We start from the raw sequence: 19,227 nt of genomic DNA, 5'->3' as shown, positions 1-19,227 counted from the left end.
TTAGATTGGGCAAGATGGGAGGGAAATCTCCATTGGGGTGTGGTTTTTTCGTTTTGGGATAGAGTTAGATTAATAGTAATTAGACCATGATCTGAAAGAGTTGGGGGAAGAATCTGGGCTGTAGTAAGGTTTGAGAGTAATTGTTCAGGAATTAGTATATAATCCAATCTCGACCAAGTTTTATGTGTCAGGGATAAGCATGTATAATCTAGTTCAATAGGATTAAGTGTCCTCCAAGAGTCCACCAAGTTAAAACATTTTGCTAGATATGGCACACCAATTTTTGGAAGAGTAATTGGATTTTTTGGTGGGGGGGTGCGGTCTAAAACAACAGATGATAGTAAATTTAAGTCTCCACACAGTATAAGAGATTTAGGGTCATAGTTGTATAGTTTGGCGATAATGTTTGTGAAAAAGGATCTCTTATACTGTGTTGGTGCATATATATTACATATCGTGACTAATTTATTAAACACTTCTATAGAAATTATAGTGTATCTGCCAGCAGGGTCCGACTCCTCCTTAAGAACTTTTATATTCATTTGTTTTTTTGCGAGGATAACTACCCCGGATGATTTAGAGTTTAGATAGGCTGAGCCTAAGACTTCCCAATTCATTATCCCCAATTTTTTAATCTCAGGAGGGAGGAGGTGCGTTTCCTGCAAGCAGATGAGGTCTACTTTTTGTTTGGCCAGGTAGGTTAGTAATTTGCGCCTCTTTGCTGGTGTGTGTATGCCCCTTATGTTTAATGAGCCTATAACAAGAGACATACTAGTATGAATTCAGTTATTCTACAATAAAATGTGGCACAGGTTTGGACTGGGGAAAGGGATGACACGTAGGGGAGGAAGGACAGGGGTAAGACAATAAGGACACAAAGGACTAAAAATACAAAAAGGATATAAAGGACTAAGGAATGAAACATCATATTGATACTAGTTTAGGTTATTCTTAAGACAAAAATTAGTGTAGCAAAAGAACTTCTGAGATCTAAAATGTACTTCTAAATTAGAGCCCATAACTAATACAACTCTATGCCGACTGACGTGTTTTGCATCCGTCAGCCGTCCTCCTAGCTATAATCCTCCGAAAGAAAATTCGGGGTGTAAACAGTTTAAACATTTTAAACATTTTTTTTTTTTTAAACATTTTAAACATTCTAAACATTCTACGTCCCATAATGGGAATTTTCAAATTGCCTGGATTAAGATAATCCTGAAATAGAAATAGATTCAAGAAAAAGGTGATACGATTACGGTTCAGTCCGGTGCTTGTGTATCTGTGATGTCACTGGATTCTTGTTCATTTTCAATTCTGTCTACGAACTTCTTGGCTTCATGCGGCGATGTGAAGTCTTTGAAGCCCAGAGGCGTGAAGATTCTTAGGCGCGCCGGGTACATCATGTAGAATTTTGTATTGGTCTTTACCAGCTCAGAACAAACTGGGTTAAAGGACCTGCGGGTTTTGGATAGTTCCAATGAAAAATCTTGATAAAGTCGAATAGTATGAGAATCCCAGGTGATAGGGTTGATTTTTCTTGAAGCCGCCCAAAGTAGCTGTTTGTGTAAAAAGTTTAAAACTTTAAAGATCACCACTCTCGGCTTTGCTGTAGATTGGGGCTGTAAGTTTCCCATTCTGTGGACTCTTTCCACTACTAGATCAGCACACTCGTTTTCCACTTTTAGGAGTTTTGGCAAGGTATTTCTCACAAAGTGTTCTAACTGAGTGCCTTTTAGAGTTTCAGGCAGGCCTGTTATCCTTAAGTTGCATCTCCTTGCTCTATTTTCTATGTTTTCCACTGAGTCTGTGAGTCGTCTATTTTCAGCTTGTAGTGATTTTACAGAGCGTTGTAATGAGTAATGAGCAATTTGGTCTGCATTGTCACTTATTCTGGTTTCTGCTGTATTAACACGACAGTTAAGAGTATGTAGCTGTTCTGTAATATCGGTTACAGCTTTTTGTAGGAGTGGAGCCATAGTGGAGTGGATAGCCTCTACTAAATCAGAATATGAGAGCGAAGGAGAGCCTGTTATAGATGATAGTGAGGATATTTCTGGGGCCTGTTCTCCTATTGATTTTTTGGCAAGTGGTGTGCCTTGGGTGTTGTCTGGGTTTGGGACCAGGGAATGTTCTCCCCTTCTTTTCTCCTGCCTTTGCTGTTGTGGGGAATGCAGGTTTTGGGTTTGGGTTTTAGCCGGAGGTGGTGGTGATTTAAATTTGTCCATAATGCTGGGCTGGTGTCTGGGGGATCTGGAACGGGATTTCCTTCGGGCAGACAGCTTGCAGGATTATGGGGAAGGATTAGGCGGCGGTGCAGTTTGAGTAAGTTATTTACTCCAGCTTATCTGTGTGGTGAATGGGTCAATTAGCAGGCATAGGTCAATCAGTCATGGTGTCTCCTCAGGAGATTACATGGGTTTATGAGATCAATTGCTTGGGTCAGAAAGAGTGAACAATAAGTAGTGAATAGTTTGGGTGGAGGGTTTAGGTAAGTGTACCAATATGCATGGTTTCAATTTTGAAGAATGCACCAAGTTCAGTGTGGGTTTAGAGGTTCAGCGTATAGTGCTGCTTACCCTGCAAGATGGCGACTTTAACGGGGATTCTGTGTTCTGCAGCGTTCAGCGCTTGTCCTTCTCAGCGGATCTATTGCCTTCAGTAGGTATGTCAGTGCTGGGCGCCGGTAATTACAGCTTATCCTCACCGCTCTAGGCACTGCGCTGATGGTATGCCAGTGCCGAGCGGGAGAAGCTGAGGTCGTCACTCGTGTGTAAAATGGCAGCGTCTAGCCTTCTGTGGCTTCTCCGTGGGGCTGCGGTGCACAGGATGATGCAGGGCTTGGAAGATGTCCTCACCGTGTTCTTGGTGCTCGTGGGGTCTTGTGGTGGTGTTTGGCGGCAGGGGAGGCAAGGAAATCTGCGGGTTTTTTGTGATTTATGCTGTCTCAAAGACGGAGCTCAGCTTTCCTGCTTCCTTCTTCCTTGCGCTCCAGGCCACGCCCCCATGTGGACATATTTCTAAATAAATATGTTAAATGTTTACCATCATACTTGAAGGACACAACAGCAGTACTAAATATAACAGAGAATCTTGAGTGGAAGGAGACATATCTATGGGTAACCATAGACGTACAGTCATTATACACCTGCATTGAACATAGCAAAGGAGTGGAAGCCTGCAGAAGATATCTAGAAGAAGATGCCTCTCTTACACCTGATCATAGAGATTTTATTTGTGATGTCATGCTTTTTATCCTACACCACAACTATTTTAAATTTCAGGATCAATTTTATTTACAGCAATGCGGAACAGCAATGGGGACTATTTTTGCGCCAAGCTTCGCTAATCTTTTTATGGGACATTGGGAGAATGTACACATCTACAACAATCAAGATGTAAAAAGCGCAATAATACTTTATAAACGTTACATAGATGACATTTTAATTGTATGGGATGGAACAGAGTCACAGTTTTACGAATTTTTTAAAAATCTGGACAGTAATGACATGAACCTAAAATTCACATCAAATGTACAAAAGGAATAAATTGAATTTTTGGACCTAATCCTGATGAACGAAAACAAAAAAGTAGCAACCAAAAACTTTGTTAAGAGTGTAGATAAAAATAGCTATCTGCACCACAGGAGTAACCACTTGAAAAGATGGAAGAACAATATTCCATATTCACAATTTCATAGAATTAAAAGAAATTGCAGCAGACCTGAAGACCTCGAAGACCAACTTACCCTGTATGGACAAAGATTTGAGGAGAAACAATATCCGACTAACCTTATCCAAAAAGCAGCAGAGAGAACAAGGAACACAAGTCGCACCACTTTACTTACATATAAGAACAAAGAAGAGAAAAAGAAAGAAAATGTATCCTTTATTACTACATATAACCGACATGAAGAAACCATCAGAAAGTCTCTACAGAAACATTGGGGGATACTTCTGATGGACCCCCTACTAAAAGAGATCCTACCACCCAGACCTGACATAGTCTACAGGAAATCCAAGAACTTAAAGGACATACTTGCACCCAGTATGCTAAAGACCATTAAACCTTCTACAAAGTTACCTCAGTGCAAAGGATCTTACAAATGTGGCAAATGTGTGATTTGCAAATACCTCCATCCGAACAGGAGATGTTTTACAGACACAGGAGACAACAAGGAGTTCCAAATTAAGGAATTCATGAACTGCAACTCGACTTCTGTCATCTACCTGCTAGTGTGCACGTGCGGGAAGAAATATGTCGGTAAGACCAAGCGCCCCCTGAAGATAAGAATACAAGAACATGTGAGAAGCATTAAGAATAAATTGGACAATCATGCAATCCCTAGACACTTTAATACGACACACACATCGAATCCGGAAGATCTCACCTTTAAAGCTATCGAACATGTGTACCTGGGAGAAAGAGGAGGCGACTTGGCACGGAAGCTATCACAAAGGGAAATGTACTGGATATTCCAGCTCCAGACATTACACCCAAATGGTCTCAATGAGGGATATGAAATCGCTCCATTTCTGTAAAGGCTCCGTAATAATATACTTTATTATATCCACATCCCCCTTCAGTTCTTATAATTCACTCCCTCACGCCCACTACACTACCACCTTTTCTTTTTCTCTCTGTGTCTCTTTTTCTTCCCCCCCCCCCCTCCCCCTCCCTTTTCCTTCTCCATGTCCGAACAAGAAGGCACTCACGTCCGAGAGGTTTTTGGGCACACGAAAAAGACATTACAGTCATACCACGCTGGCAATGCCCAAACCCGTCCGATCTTGGCAGCCAAGCAGTGTCCGGGCCTGTCCAGTACCAGGACGGGTGACCACCTGAGAAGAACAGGTTCTGTAATGTACAGACAGCACAAGGAAGAAAAACCTCATGATATGGACAATCTGATGGCACCAGGATTCCTCAACCCCCCCCCCACACCCTTTTCCTTCTCCTTCTACTCTCTCTTTCACTCTTTCCTTCTTCATTATGTATTGTTCCCACTTCTCAAAAAAAAAAAAAAAAAAAAATAAAATAAAATAAATTTACCACCGTCTCACTTATTCACAAAATGTCTGTTTAAATAATAATTTTTTTTATATATATATCCTCATCAAATATTATTAGCACTCCTCTTATCACTTCGAGGCACTTTCTGCCCTAAAAATACTATTGCACTTATCCTATATTTATCCACAGGCTATTATAGCCTTGATATACTACACTGCTGCTATACTAACACTGCTGCTATACTAAATTGTTCTCATCACTGCTGCTATGTATATAAAAAAAAAAAAAAAGTTGCTTTTTTAGAGTAAAAAAACGCTGCTATTTTCATGCAATTTATATGCTTATATATTATTATAGTTTTGTAATTGTTTTATTAGGAACCATAAATGTAAATATATTTGTGTTAATATAACCATGAATTTATATTAATATATCTTATTCTCTATTCCTATGTCTACTTGAAATCGCCACTACAATCCCATGAGCTAAAACGAGTATGAACACTGAATTCACACATCTGTCTCCAGTAAGATGGCCGCTCCACCATGAAAAAGATATAAAAATCCCCCACAAAATGGCCGCCGCCGGGAGACAACATATCTGAATACACAGAGAAAAAACCCAAGTGCCCGGCTGAGCAATGACTGTCACTCGCAACAACGAATGAGAAGCAGCCCACTACAAGATGGAAGTGGGGCATGCATACACTTCCGCCGATGTGTGGAGGAAAGTGAACAAACTTTTCAACACCAATGTACACAGGAAGCGGGGCGGAAGTAATGTCCGCCCACCGGAAGTGGGGCACTTTACCCACGATTGTTATTAACCTTATTTCTGCCATTTAATGTGTCTTTTAATACTTTTTTTTTTAGACAATAAGCATCAGGGTCATATCACATTAACACCCAGTTAGATTATAGATAGTTATTCACGTTTCTGCGCACTTTAGAAACGATAGGCACATCCCACAGGAAGTGACCTCATAATTATGTCCATTATACCTATACAGTATAAATAGAGCTCCAGGCACTCACCTCCCTCACCCCTTGATGAAGTCTCTACGACGAAACGCGTTGGGTACAGCCTACTGATAAGTGACACTCCACTTCAGTTTTTTAAGAAAACGTTTTTTCCTTGATCCTGTTTTATGTACTTATTATAGCTTTATCTCTCTCCCCCTCCAACCCCTTTTTTATAGCAAATTCCTTTGTAGGCCTTTTTATAATATTTCGCATATTTTACGTAAAAGTGTTTTTCTAATTTTTACCCATTGTTTGCTCTTTTAACTAGTACTGTGTACTTGAATAATAAAAAATCCTTTGTTTTTTACAACTGGATACGTTTTTTTATATAGGTACAGGTAGTCGCTATCCTTTATCCAATTTTGCTGCTAACACCCCTTACCAAGGTGTTTTTCCTTAAAGGACCAGCTGACAACCCCCTCCTTTTTTATAAAGGTTACCTATCATAACCATACCACTAGGTTATTTATTAGTCCAGAAACACAGGTGGCGCCATACATTCCCTTTTTTTCTTTATATATATATATATATATATATATATATATATATGTGTTGCTTGTGTGAGCCGGCACTCCTTGTTTAAAGATAGCTGCCCAGGTGCCTCCAATGGAAAATGGATACAAGTAGAAAAACGATGCGGCACTCAAAGGGTCTTCATATAAATATATTCAAAGGATTTTGCTCAGAAAAGTACAAACAACATGGGATTTAGCCCCGACGTTTCAATGCCCACACTGGCATTTTTCTCAAGGGCCCATGTGATGTTAAAGCAGTTCAAACCTGGTTTGAACTGCTTTAACATCACATGGGCCCTTGAGAAAAATGCCAGTGTGGGCATTGAAACGTCGGGGCTAAATCCCATGTTGTTTGTACTTTTCTGAGCAAAATCCTTTGAATATATTTATATGAAGACCCTTTGAGTGCCGCATCGTTTTTCTACTTGTATATATATATATATATATATATATATATATATATATATATATATATATATATATATATATATATATATATATATATATATATATACTCCATCTTGGTGCATTTTATAATCATCATTGAAGAATACTAATGTATCCCTGATTGTCGAATGCATCTACCGCTGACTGTAGAAAATGATTCTTTTGATTGTAAAATAGACACCGGTAGGCAGAATATATTACCTCCCCCACTACATTAGAGGTTGTTATATTAGATACAGCAGCAGGTCACCATATGCATATGTTATAGCAACAGGTGCCTGGTTTCTAGTAGTGGGAGCCCTCCGGAAGCACAGATGAACAGCACAGCAAGACTTGGGTAGTCCCCAGGCAGAAGCACTCACATCCTGACCCAGCACAATTTGAGTTGCAGAGTTTGCAGGGGGGAAACAGTGGCAAACACAGGATTTTTAGAGGGGGGTTTCCAAATGTAATCCAAAGTCTCCAACTCTGCAGCACATTGGAGTAAGTACGGGAGGCTGGGGGAGCGGTAACAGCCCTGAAAATGTGTATTTTAATACACTGGATATTATATGGAATATAGTATTAATATTTAACAGTACAGATGGTCTATAGCAGGGGTGGCCAAAAGGTTGATCGCGATCTACCGGTCGATCGCGTAGCTCCCGCCGGTAGATCGCGATCAAATGCCCTTCTTTCCTATGTAAAAGGATCTGCTGAAGCCTCTGAGATCTCAGAGGCTTTAGCGTTCCCAGTGATGCAGTGCGCAGGTGACGTCATGACGTCGCCCGCGCACAGCATCTGAGGAGCCTGTCAGCTTGCGGCAGCAGCAGCGTGCCGAGGAGAACAGCACACGGCAGGGGCCGGGGAGATCATCTTCAGCGGGCAGCAGCGGGCCGGGCAAGAGCAGCATGCGGCCGGGGAGATGCTCTTCAGCGGGCAGCAGCGGGCCAGGGAGAGCAGCACACGGCAAGGGAGATCCACTGTGCTCAGTCAGAATGAAGTGCCAGCGGGAGGCTCAGCGGCAGCACCAACAGCGGGGATCCTGACAGCTTCAAAGCACAGTAAGAATTGAATGTGGGTGCATATATGCTTTTATGGGGTGGGAGGGGAAGGTGTCTTCACAATTGTAAATTCATCCCAGATGCTGCTTGTTATGGAGTTTTGTGCCCCCTAAAAGTGTGTGTATGTTATTTTTTTTTGTAAGCAGTAGCGCACGCAGGGGGGGGGTTCTGAGTACCCAGAAATGCCCCTAGGAGTCTAAGGGCCCTAGACTGAAAGCTTAGGGTCCTCTCTTTCCACGGGTACAAGAATTTAAAAAATCGGCCCTTGGGAACCAGAGATATCTGACTTCAAAGCAGTGGTCCCCATCCAAGCCTGTTAATTGCTCTTCCCAGTCAGATATTTCAGGTTCTGTCTGACTTTCTGAGGGTATATTCCAAAAGCTGAGACTCTCCCACTTTGATAGACACTAGTAGCTTGTCTCTACTCTTCCCAGAACCAGAGAAATCAGCCTTCCAGCAGCTGGTTACTGCTCCAGCTCCACACACCTGGTATGTCGTTTTATATACTGTTTTGTGGATTGGTCTGCCTCCTGAACTCTGATCTCCTAGTCCCCAGTACCATTTGGTAGGTGGAATTCTCTAGTTTTTAATTCCATTAAAATCTAATAAATCTATTTACGGGAACTGGAGATATCTGCAGACAAGCAAGCTATCCTCCCACCAGAAAATGATGAATAATAAGCCCACTCCACTATACACCCTCCTCTGCATATTAAACATCCTCTACCACCCTGGAAGTTATGTCAGGGCCCCTTCATTCAGCCCAATGCCCCCTTCTCCCACCATATGTGCAGTAAAGGGGTAATTAGTGGAAATTACTGATCCAGGCCCTACATGCTGAGCGGTTGATATAATACCCCCGTACCACCCTTGGGACATCAAAGCTTCCCCCACCCCTACCACTGGAAGATCGGTAGGGGCCCCAATACATTGCTATGCCCAGGGGCCTACACTGCTGTTAATGCCCCTGTATGTATGTATGTATGTATATGTATATATATATAATAGAAGAAAAACCGGCACTCGCATCCAATAAAGCCTCAGCAACCGGGGTGCCTTCCAAGTCCAGAGTATGGAGAACAGTAGCGGGATATAGCGGAGGCACTCGGCGGATTTCACAGCAAATGAACAGCCCACACCAAGGGTCAATACATTTAAGCTTTTGGATTTATTTCAATCCTTCATCAGAAAAGCACTTTTCTGATGAAGGATTGAAATAAATCCGAAAGCTTAAATGTATTGACCCTTGGTGTGGGCTGTTCATTTGCTGTGAAATCCGCCGAGTGCCTCCGCTATATCCCGCTATGTATATATATATATATATATATATAATTATTTTTTTTATTATTATTATTATTTATATACATTTGGTCTATCTATAATACTTTAACTGACCCGGCATATACTGGGTCACCTAAGTGTCCATCTCCGTGTTTTGCTCCGCCCCTCTGGAAACCCCCTTCTGAAAATCCTGCGTTTGCCACTGGTAAGGGGTCACAAATCTCCATCAGGCAGGCAGCAATTGGGATGAACTTACACTTGTGAAGACCCACCCCCCCCCCCCCTCCCACCACATGACAGAACATTATTTGTGGCAAAATTTGACTTTCGGACTCCTTCCCTGTGTCAGGATGTGACTTTCGGACTCCTTCCCTGCAGGCACTGGAGCGCCCCAGGCAGGGGGGACGCCCCGGTGCTCACCCAATACTCGGGGGGTGATGGGTGCTGCTGTGCGGGAGGGGCCTGGGCTCTGCCGCGGCGCTCCACGGTTTTCCGGGCGATGTGGAGTACCCAATTTATTTGGGGGTAGGTGGTGTGCGGGGTGATGGGTGCTGAGGCGCTCCACGGGTAGGAGGGGGCGGGCGGGTTTTGCCGGGTGCAGGAAACTTACCCCTGCTGCCGGCGTCCCTGCTGCTGCTCCGATCCTCTCTGCTGACAAAAGGGGGGGGGGGGGTTGGGGGGTGGTTGCGCAGGTGATGCTCCGGTGGGAGAGAGAGTTGTGCATGGCGCTGACCTCCATCCAGGGGGGGTGCTCCAAACTGGTGGCGCCGGCCTTGCTTCCCTGTGTCAGGATGTGACTTTCGGACTCCTTCCCTGTGTCAGATTGTGAATTTAGGGCACATCCCTGTGTCAGAATGTGAATTTCGGGCACATTCCCTGTGTCAGAATGTGAATTTCGGGCACATTTCCTGTGTCAGAATGTGAATTTCGGGCACATTCCCTGTGTCAGAATGTGAATTTCAGGCACATTTCCTGTGTCAGAATGTGAATTTCTGGCACATTTCCTGTGTCAGAATGTGAATTTTGGGCACATTCCCTGTGTCAAAATGTGAATTTTGGGCTCATTCCCTGTGTCCTAATGTTATATTTTGGCTCAAAACCTGTGTCCTAATGTGAATTTTGGCCTATTCTGTGAGGCATAGGGCCTTATTCGAGTTCACTCTTTCTGACAAAATCCTTCTTAGATGGACAAAACCATGTGCACTGCAGGGGGGGCAGATGTAACATGTGCAGATAGAAATAGATTTGATGATTTTTTGGTGATTCTGTGCAGGGTAAATACTGACTGCTTTATTTTAACACTGCAATATAGATCTCACTTTGAAGTAAAACCCCACCCAAATCTAATCAGATCTGCACAAGTTACATCTGCCCCCCTGCAGTGCAAATGGTTTTGTCCATTTAAGAAGGATTTTGTCTGAAAGAGTGAACTCGAATAAGGCCCATAATGTGTAAAGGGGCGTATTGCACTGGGAAGGGAACATTTCTTGCACATGGGGAAACGCCGGTAGATCACCGGTAAGTAAATGTACAAAAAGTAGATCCCGGGTTACAAACGTCCCTCCACCCCTGGTCTATAGTATAGGCTGTTTCAAATATTTAAATAAGATAAATGGTGAGTAAATGGTCAAACATGCCATAATAAATAAATAAATGAATACACAGACATAATAGAACCAGTACTGCACTAATCTCGCAATCTCCCACTTCATGGTAAGGCTCCTGTCTCTTCCTCCTGGCATCTACTTTCTGTTCTATTGCTATGTTTGAGGGCTCCGCGCACACACACAGCAAACTTGGTAGAAGAAGCTGCTCCCACAGGGCATGTGCAGCAACTCTGCTGTGGGGGAGATTCTCTAAGCTAAAAATGCGGTAAAAACCCTTTTATCAGGGTTTTTACCGCATTTTGGGATGCTGTAAGCATCCCCCGCCGGGTTACCGCGGCGGGGGGCATCGCCAAAAAAATCTGTTGATGCCCCATAGAAGCCAATGGGCTTCTACCGCATCCCACTGCTGCACCGCAACGACCCCCAGCACGGACCCCTGCCGCCCCGAATCGCCCCCTCACCTGTGTCCGGGCAGCACAGAGCTGTGCTGCCCGGACCTGTGACCTCCTTCCTGCACTGATCCTCTTCCGGGTGCAGGGAGGAGGAGAGCCCGGCAGAGCTGCAGCACCGGGTGTGGGAGGGAGGGGGGAACCGCCGGGACCTGCTGAGACCCAGCAACTCTCACCGCAAAGGACAGCTCTTATTGCAAGAGCTGTCCTTTGCTATAATTGGTGAGAGAAGCGACAATCATTTACAAGACAAACCAACCTGATGCTTTGTAAATGATTGTTGATTTAAAAATACAGCCATTCTCTGACAAAATGGTAGAGGAGGATATGGGAAAATACTTCAGGCTGCCCAGGTATAGTAAGGCTGGGGAATGAGTTGCAGAAGCCGGCACATAAGTAAACAGGCAGAGGAACAGCACTGAAACAATGTGTGTACACACTGTAAATAACTTTGCTGGTTGCCCCCTGGTTTCTGTCTGTCACATCAAATCAGCTGCCTGTTACCATGGCACTGGCCACTGATTGGATCCAAGAGGCAAAAGTGAGACAGCTCTCCGGACCAAAACACTGGAAATCCTAGAGTGGTAAGAGAGTGTTTTGTGTCATTTTTGGATCCAAGCCCATCTGGAAGATCCGTATCTGCTACTTCGGTTCGGGTGGGTTCAGTTCCAGAAAATAATAATTATTATACTGTTACTGTGTGAAATATTTAAGTTACGGGTTGTAGGGCTCCAATAATGATATGAGTACAAAGCTATAGTTTTCAGACAAATGGCACTAAGCTTTTTATGGAGGTAAACACAGTTATTCCTTTATCTTGATACCTTGGGGAGGATCCTAGTCAGAAATTAGAAGCCTTGATGACTTTTTGGACAGGATCCATTTCTTAATCTCTCTCATGTCTTCTTAAGATTGACCATATCACTTACAAACATTTGTCACTCCCATGGTCAATGTGCAATATATCACAATCCAGAGTTTGTTATATACTGTATGGCAATGTGGCCAAATCTCTGAAAACTGCATTTATGGCGTATATAAATTGTACATTTATTTTCCATAATGTTTGAAAACAGGATAAGGGATTGTTTCACAATAGGCAGCACCATGACTTTAATATGCTATATATAGTTAAAAATGTGCCCTATGTTCCCTTGTATTGCCCATGGCTTTTTCTTCCTTTATCTTGACATGGTGATTGTCACAGTAACTGAAGAAGGATGGTAAAGACCATGGTGTCCATTTTATCATTGTGAATGTTAAAACATGTTGGGGGGAATTTACTATGATGTGTATTCTACTTCACATGTGATGTTGCTATGGGCAACCAATCTGAATCTACTTCTTATTTGTTTAGCACCCTCTAGAGATAGTAGACAGTATCTGATTGGTTTCCCATAGCAATATCACATGTGAAATAGAATACACATCTTTGTAAATTCCCCCGTTGTGTATGATAAATGTTGCTACAGCCAATCAGCACTTAATTTACATTTTTTAAACACAAGGCAGGAGTTGAACACATGACAATTGAGAGTTGATTGGCTGGAACACCATTTATCATACGCAATGAGTTTTAAAATTTGTTGATAAATGAGCCCCATCATACTTGGTCATACCAGAACATACCGGAGGGAAGAAAGGCCCCCCTGCAATGCCCACCACCACCATGTACTTGGTCCAGCTATGGTAGGGGGGTGGGATGATGACGCAAACAAGTTCTAAATTATAAAATAAAGGGACCAACAAGAAAACATAAAGCCTTTATTTATTTCTAGAAAATATATTAGGACATTTAAAACCACACAACTATAATGTAGGAGAAGTAAAAGCTGTAGGATCAAAGAGCTGGTACTGGGAGACCAATAGACCAAACAAGTTTGTACAGTAGGTAAATCCAGCGGCGTAGCTACGTTTTAGGGGGGGGGGCGCCCCCCGCCGCCCATTCAAACCCCCCAATCCCCCGCAGCCTTACCTTTCGCGCTGGTCCCGGCGGCTCCGTTCTTCTGCTGAGGACCACCACAAAATGGCCGCCCCCATACAGCAGACAGTTTCAGAGAACTGTCTGCTATATGGGGGCGGCCATTTTGTGGTGGTCCTCAGCAGAAGAACGGAGCCGCCCGGACCAGCGAAATAGGTAAGCCTGCGGGGGATTGGGGGAGGTGTAACTATAGCACCGCAGCCCCCGGCGCCCCCATATGCACAACGCCGCCCCCCCCCCCCCCCCCGCGCGGTGGCGGGGGCTGCGGTGCTATAGTTACGCCAGTGGGTAAATCGTCAGATTAGGCTTACTGGTGGTATTTCCTACTATCTGTAACTGAATGAATACAGTAGACAAAGTATTGCTTTAATGATTTAATTTAGAGTTTAAAATCATTAAAATTTTCCATGCACCACTTAAAACAGCTGGCATAAGTGTTTGTGGTTGCTGACCCCTGATATAGACATTATCACCGGACAGCAGATAATAACATTCTCATTTCCATATTTCAGTTACTTGGGCATATTAGACTTCAGGATAAAAACTACTGTGATCAATGGCTTCTGCAACCAACTTATGAGTCCGGTAATTCAATGATATATTTAAATGACACTCAAACCCAGTATAATTTAACACAAATTGTATTTCTGGTACAAAACCTTACCCTTGAGCTTTTCATTTGTACTGCCAATTTTCTCCAACCATTGTATGTCTAAAAATAATTTGATGCCAAAGACATGTCACTTTAGTCCCTGGAGGTATACCAAACTGGGAATACATTTCTATTTTTTTTTTTTTACTAAGATCCAACAGTTATTGCAACGTTTAGTGATTCAATTTAGTCTCTTCATAATGTGCATGTAATATTCACATAGACACACAATATATATATATATATATATATATATATATATATATATATATATATATATATATATATATATATAGGTAAATCAGGCAACAGGCGTCACTCGGAGTCTTGAAGTAAATAAAGTGCTTTATTGCATATCAGGTGACCTACACCAGTGTTTCGAGCCCAGCACTGGGCTCGAAACACTGGTGTAGGTCACCTGATATGCAATAAAGCACTTTATTTACTTCAAGACTCCGAGTGACGCCTGTTGCCTGATTTACCTGTGTTGGACCTGCGTGGTTCTGGGAAGGCACTGGAGCAAGCTGCCTTTTTACTTCTTTAGTGGAGTGCCGGATTATCTCTTCTCTCTCTCTCTATATATATATATATATATAGAGAGGTAGACGGCCTGGCACTCCCTCAGCTGGGATTCAGTACCTGGGTGCCTTCTGGAACAAACAGGTAGTCTTATTGCACTTAAACCTTAACAAAGGGGGTGTATGATACCCCGAAACGTTGGTTTGCTTTAATACACGCTGTTGAAAACCCTTGGAGTGCCGCTGTCTGTTCCTTCCTACGAGACTATATATATATATATATATATATATATATATATATATATATATATATATATATATATATATATATATAGCACTTACCCACCCTAGGTTTGTAGGAAAGGACGAGACCAGCACTCGTAGTTAGTGAAGAAAAAGTTTTGTATTTGAAGTTTTACAACATCTTAAAGATAGACAACAAGGCTGACCCAACAGCCGTTTCAACCAGATCTATGTCCAGTTTTCCTCAGGGGAAACCCTGAAGAAAACTGGACATAGATCCGGTTGAAATGGCTGTCGGGTCAGCCTTGTTGTCTATCTTTAAGATGTTGTAAAACTTCAAATACAAAACTTTTTCTTCACTAACTACAGGTGCTGGTCTCGTCCTTTCCTACAAACCTAGGGTTTGTATGTGCTATGTTTATTCCATGTATGGACCCTGTACCAAGACTTTACTTTCTTTCTTTATAATTGCCGTTCTGTGACCCTGCTATATAGATATACAGTATATAGATATATATTAGGGGCAGACTAGATGGATCAAGTTGTTCCTATTTGCCATCAATCTCTATGCTTCTAGTAAATTGCAAATATTCTGTTTCTTCATTGGGGCATTTACTGTGTATTGTTTACGTTATGCAAATATGAAGTCCTAGCCCTAAATCCAGCAAGATTATGATCAAATAAGTACAGTAGCAATTTATCAAACATCCAGACCTGGGATAATGCGTTTGAAATCATGCAGCCCCTATATAGCTTTCCCACAATGCATTGCAACAGTCTTTTGAATATGCACAGTTCCTCTTCAATGTGCACATGCAGAATGCTCATGCATGTCCATTACCTGGAAACTGGCAAGTGTCCATAAGTATTGAAAGCAGCATTTCACCAGTTCACATAAAAATCCACAGCCAATGCCCAGAAAGGTTTTCTGACAGAGAGGGCAAGGACAAGAAGTTTGAAACATGGCAATTATCCTTTACAGACTACTAATATACATTTGTCTGCATAGAAATAGGCATTGGGAACTCTAGAAAAAACATGAACATGATTATCTCTGGGTAGAGATCTGGTGGTCCATGAATGCAATGCAAGTTTTGGTGTTCGGAACAATGAGGTATCTACAGTTTGGTAATACATCGCATATTCCTTATTAGAGCAAATTATCTAAAAAAAAATTCAACCCATTACAGTATACATGTACTGTATGATAGAAAGTTGTCATCCTACACTGCAAAGCCTTCAGTATAACATGGAGATTTATCACAGCTTGAATAAACACAAAAGGCTGAATGTAAAACCAAAGGGCAAAATTATGCCTTGTAAGAGATTGCCCCTTTAAAAAAAGTCAGAGTTCGGCTGGCATCCTTCACTACGGCCAAACTCAGGGCGGAATTACATTTCACCCAAAGTCTAGAGAGATAAAGTACCAACCAATCAGCTTCTGTCATTGTCAAACACAGGCTGTAAAATGACAGAAGCTGAAGGTTTGATAAATCTCCCCCTAAAAAAGATATGAATTTGCATACACTCCGTCCTGCAGAGATTTGCCAGGGGATCAAGTTGCTATTGCCATTAACATTTTCAACCCAGCAAAGATGCCAATAAATATGTCCAGTACTACTGTTTATTCAAATTCAACCAAATTTTGCAAGCTGCAACTACTGCTAACAATGCCTTTTTAGCAGACATGCGATTGTTGTCACCTGGTGCTCAGGCCTTGAAGGCTGTAAATCAGGGGTGGCGGGACTTTTGTAAACTGGGGATCTACTTTTTGCACACTTACTTACCGATGATCTACCGGCATCTCCCCATGTGCAAAAAAATATTCCCCTCCCAGTGCAATACGCACCTTACCCATTATACCACACATGGTATGGGCAAAGCTTCACAGCAGGATACAGGGTATGGGCCAAGCTTCACAGCAGGATGCAGGGTATGGGCCGAGCTTCACAGCAGGACACAGGGTATGGGCCAAAATGCACAGCAGGACACAGGGTGTGGGCCAAAATTCCCAGCAGGACACAGGGTACAAGCCAAAATTCACAGTGGGACACAGAGTACGAGACAAAATTCACATTATACCACATGGTGTGATGCAAAATTCTGCTCTGTGGGTGGAGGGGGTCTCTTCACAAGTATATGTTATCTTTTATTGTGAGTCTTGTACATATATTACTGGCCTGGTCGTTTTGTAATATTTTATGGTTCTTTAATGTGCCCAGGAAGGTTTGGCGTGGTATAAGAGCTTTGGTTACCATAGACACAGACAGCCAGGAGGTTAAAGCGGTGGTGGCTTTGTTCTGGCCAATGGTGGTGTGGTTCCACATCATGGTATTACATTTTGCTTTCAGAATCCGTGACAGAGTTCAGTTGACCCAAGAAGAGCTCATGTTGTTTGTTGAGGATCTGTTTCTTGTTGTTGGTTTTGTAGCTTAGTGTGGCATTGGTGTGGCGTGTTCTGTGGCAGAACCTTGCTGTGGTGGGAAAGAACGGAAGGTCACCAGTCCAGATTCAATCATTTATTTTGACTCCCTTTATTGAATGATTAGTTGGCATCCTCACCCATGATTGATAGTGAAGATCAGATTTTGAGTGGATACCCTTCAATGTATTATAACGGTGTTGAGTTGAGATGTGCACCATACAGTATTTTTATTATTATTTATCATTATTATTAGTTATTTGCACACCTCATCCGATAGGTTTAACATAACTTGCATCAAATGAACACACATTAGAATTATAGGTTCTTGTTTGTAATCAAAACCAAAAAAGTAATTTGCTCTATGCATATACAGTAATGTAACATTTGCTGTATGTGACTTCAAACCCCTTGTGAAACGGTAATTAATTTTCTGCAGTACAATTAAGTGCTTACAGTGAAGATCACATTTGAACTGATTGGTACTTACATACAAACATTGGATTTATACTAGAAAACAAATCAGCAAATTGTCTAAATAAGCTACTTCCATTTGTAATAACTGTCCTTGGTAGGTGTTTCATTGGTACAAGAATACAATCAACAGGATGTATGTAATCTTAATGTATTCTGATTTTTTGAGATTAATAAACTCAGCATTTACCTTTCTGATGGATAGTCAGATTTGCTCTTTCTGATTTATGCAAGTGTCACTATCTTGCATTCCCTGGAGAATGTGGGCAGTCTTCTCTTTCACAGTCATGCACTCATTTCTATAATATACAGTGTGCATTACATTATCTTTTATTTGTTTTAACACTTCTTTTCAACTGTGCAGTAGACATGATTTACAGTATTGGGATGAAAAATTATTATTTGAGGCATACTGTTCACTTGCATTAATTGAATTGAGAGGATATAACAAATGTCTATTGAAGACTTAATTAGACCCTGTATAAGTAGAGTACAGTAGACTATGTACACTACAATAAATAACAAGACACACAAGGCCTGGTGTAGATGTGAATGTAAATTATACCTTAATGCCCGCACTTTGCATAAACCAGGGCTTAGGGGGTTATTCTGGTTCATGTCCATGCGTATATATGTTTTTAATCTGTGCATGCACATTTCTGAGCAAATGACCACGGCAAACAGAGTGTTAGCACACAACAGTACGGGCAGGGGGCTGCGGGCCAGGGGATCCGTCCATAGGAACACTGGTGCCGGGGGTGGGCATCTGACATCCCCAGATGTCAGCTGCTTACCCTGTCCTCCCACAGGACACAAGCAAAACTAAGATACCTGAGAGTGTCTTAGTTTTGCGTGTACTCACCACATAATTCGATAGTCGGTGACCATCGAATGATGTGGGTGTCGATTCATAGGCTGCGAATGGGTGTTTATGCAAAACATCCATTCGCTTCCATGCTGGGATCGCGGCCTCTGGCACTATCTCCATATGAATTGTTAATTGATATGACATGTGCAGGTCTCTCAACAAACTGCTCTTCTAAAAGCAAAGTAATATATGTCATTACTGCCTCTGTAATATTTATTGGTATATGTGTATGTGAAGCCTCTAACTTCAGACTCACTACTTTCCCTGTTTCAACGGCTACCTGTCGCTGTGGTATGGATCCACAGCCTGACTGAATTGATACCTGACATGCATTATCTGCCTTGTTACATAGTGGTCTGACCAGAGGCAGAACTCTGGGAGGCAATGGAGTCATCTGCCGCCGGGCTCCTGCTCCCAAGGGGGCACCTCTCCTCCCCATCAAGTTTGAAGCAGTTAATTGAAAGCAGTTGATATTGCTAATGTGACTGTCTCCTTCTAACATAATTTTTGCAAGTATCACACCTTGTATTAGATCCCATGACCCTACTGGAGACAGACACCTTAATGATTGAGCTATTTGGGGGGGGGGGGGGGGGGGCACCAACACTTATTTTTCCTCCGGGCAATTTGGATGAACTTACGCCACTGGGTCTGACGATATAACATGAATCATTAATATATAAACACCCTGAATT

General features: G+C 42.3%; 1 pseudogene; it reads left to right on the top strand.

Annotated features, from left to right (window-relative positions):
* The first annotated feature begins 4,743 nt into the window (after positions 1-4,743).
* LOC146006037 (5S ribosomal RNA) lies at positions 4,744-4,863 on the top strand (annotated as a pseudogene).
* Positions 4,864-19,227: the final 14,364 nt, after the last annotated feature.

The sequence above is a fragment of the Crinia signifera genome, chromosome 5 (genome assembly GCF_055691185.1).
Source record: "Crinia signifera chromosome 5, ASM5569118v1, whole genome shotgun sequence".
NCBI classification, from domain to species: domain Eukaryota; kingdom Metazoa; phylum Chordata; class Amphibia; order Anura; family Myobatrachidae; genus Crinia; species Crinia signifera.
The sequence above is the reverse complement of the archived record's forward strand: the minus strand, read 5'-3'. Positions and strand labels throughout refer to the sequence as shown.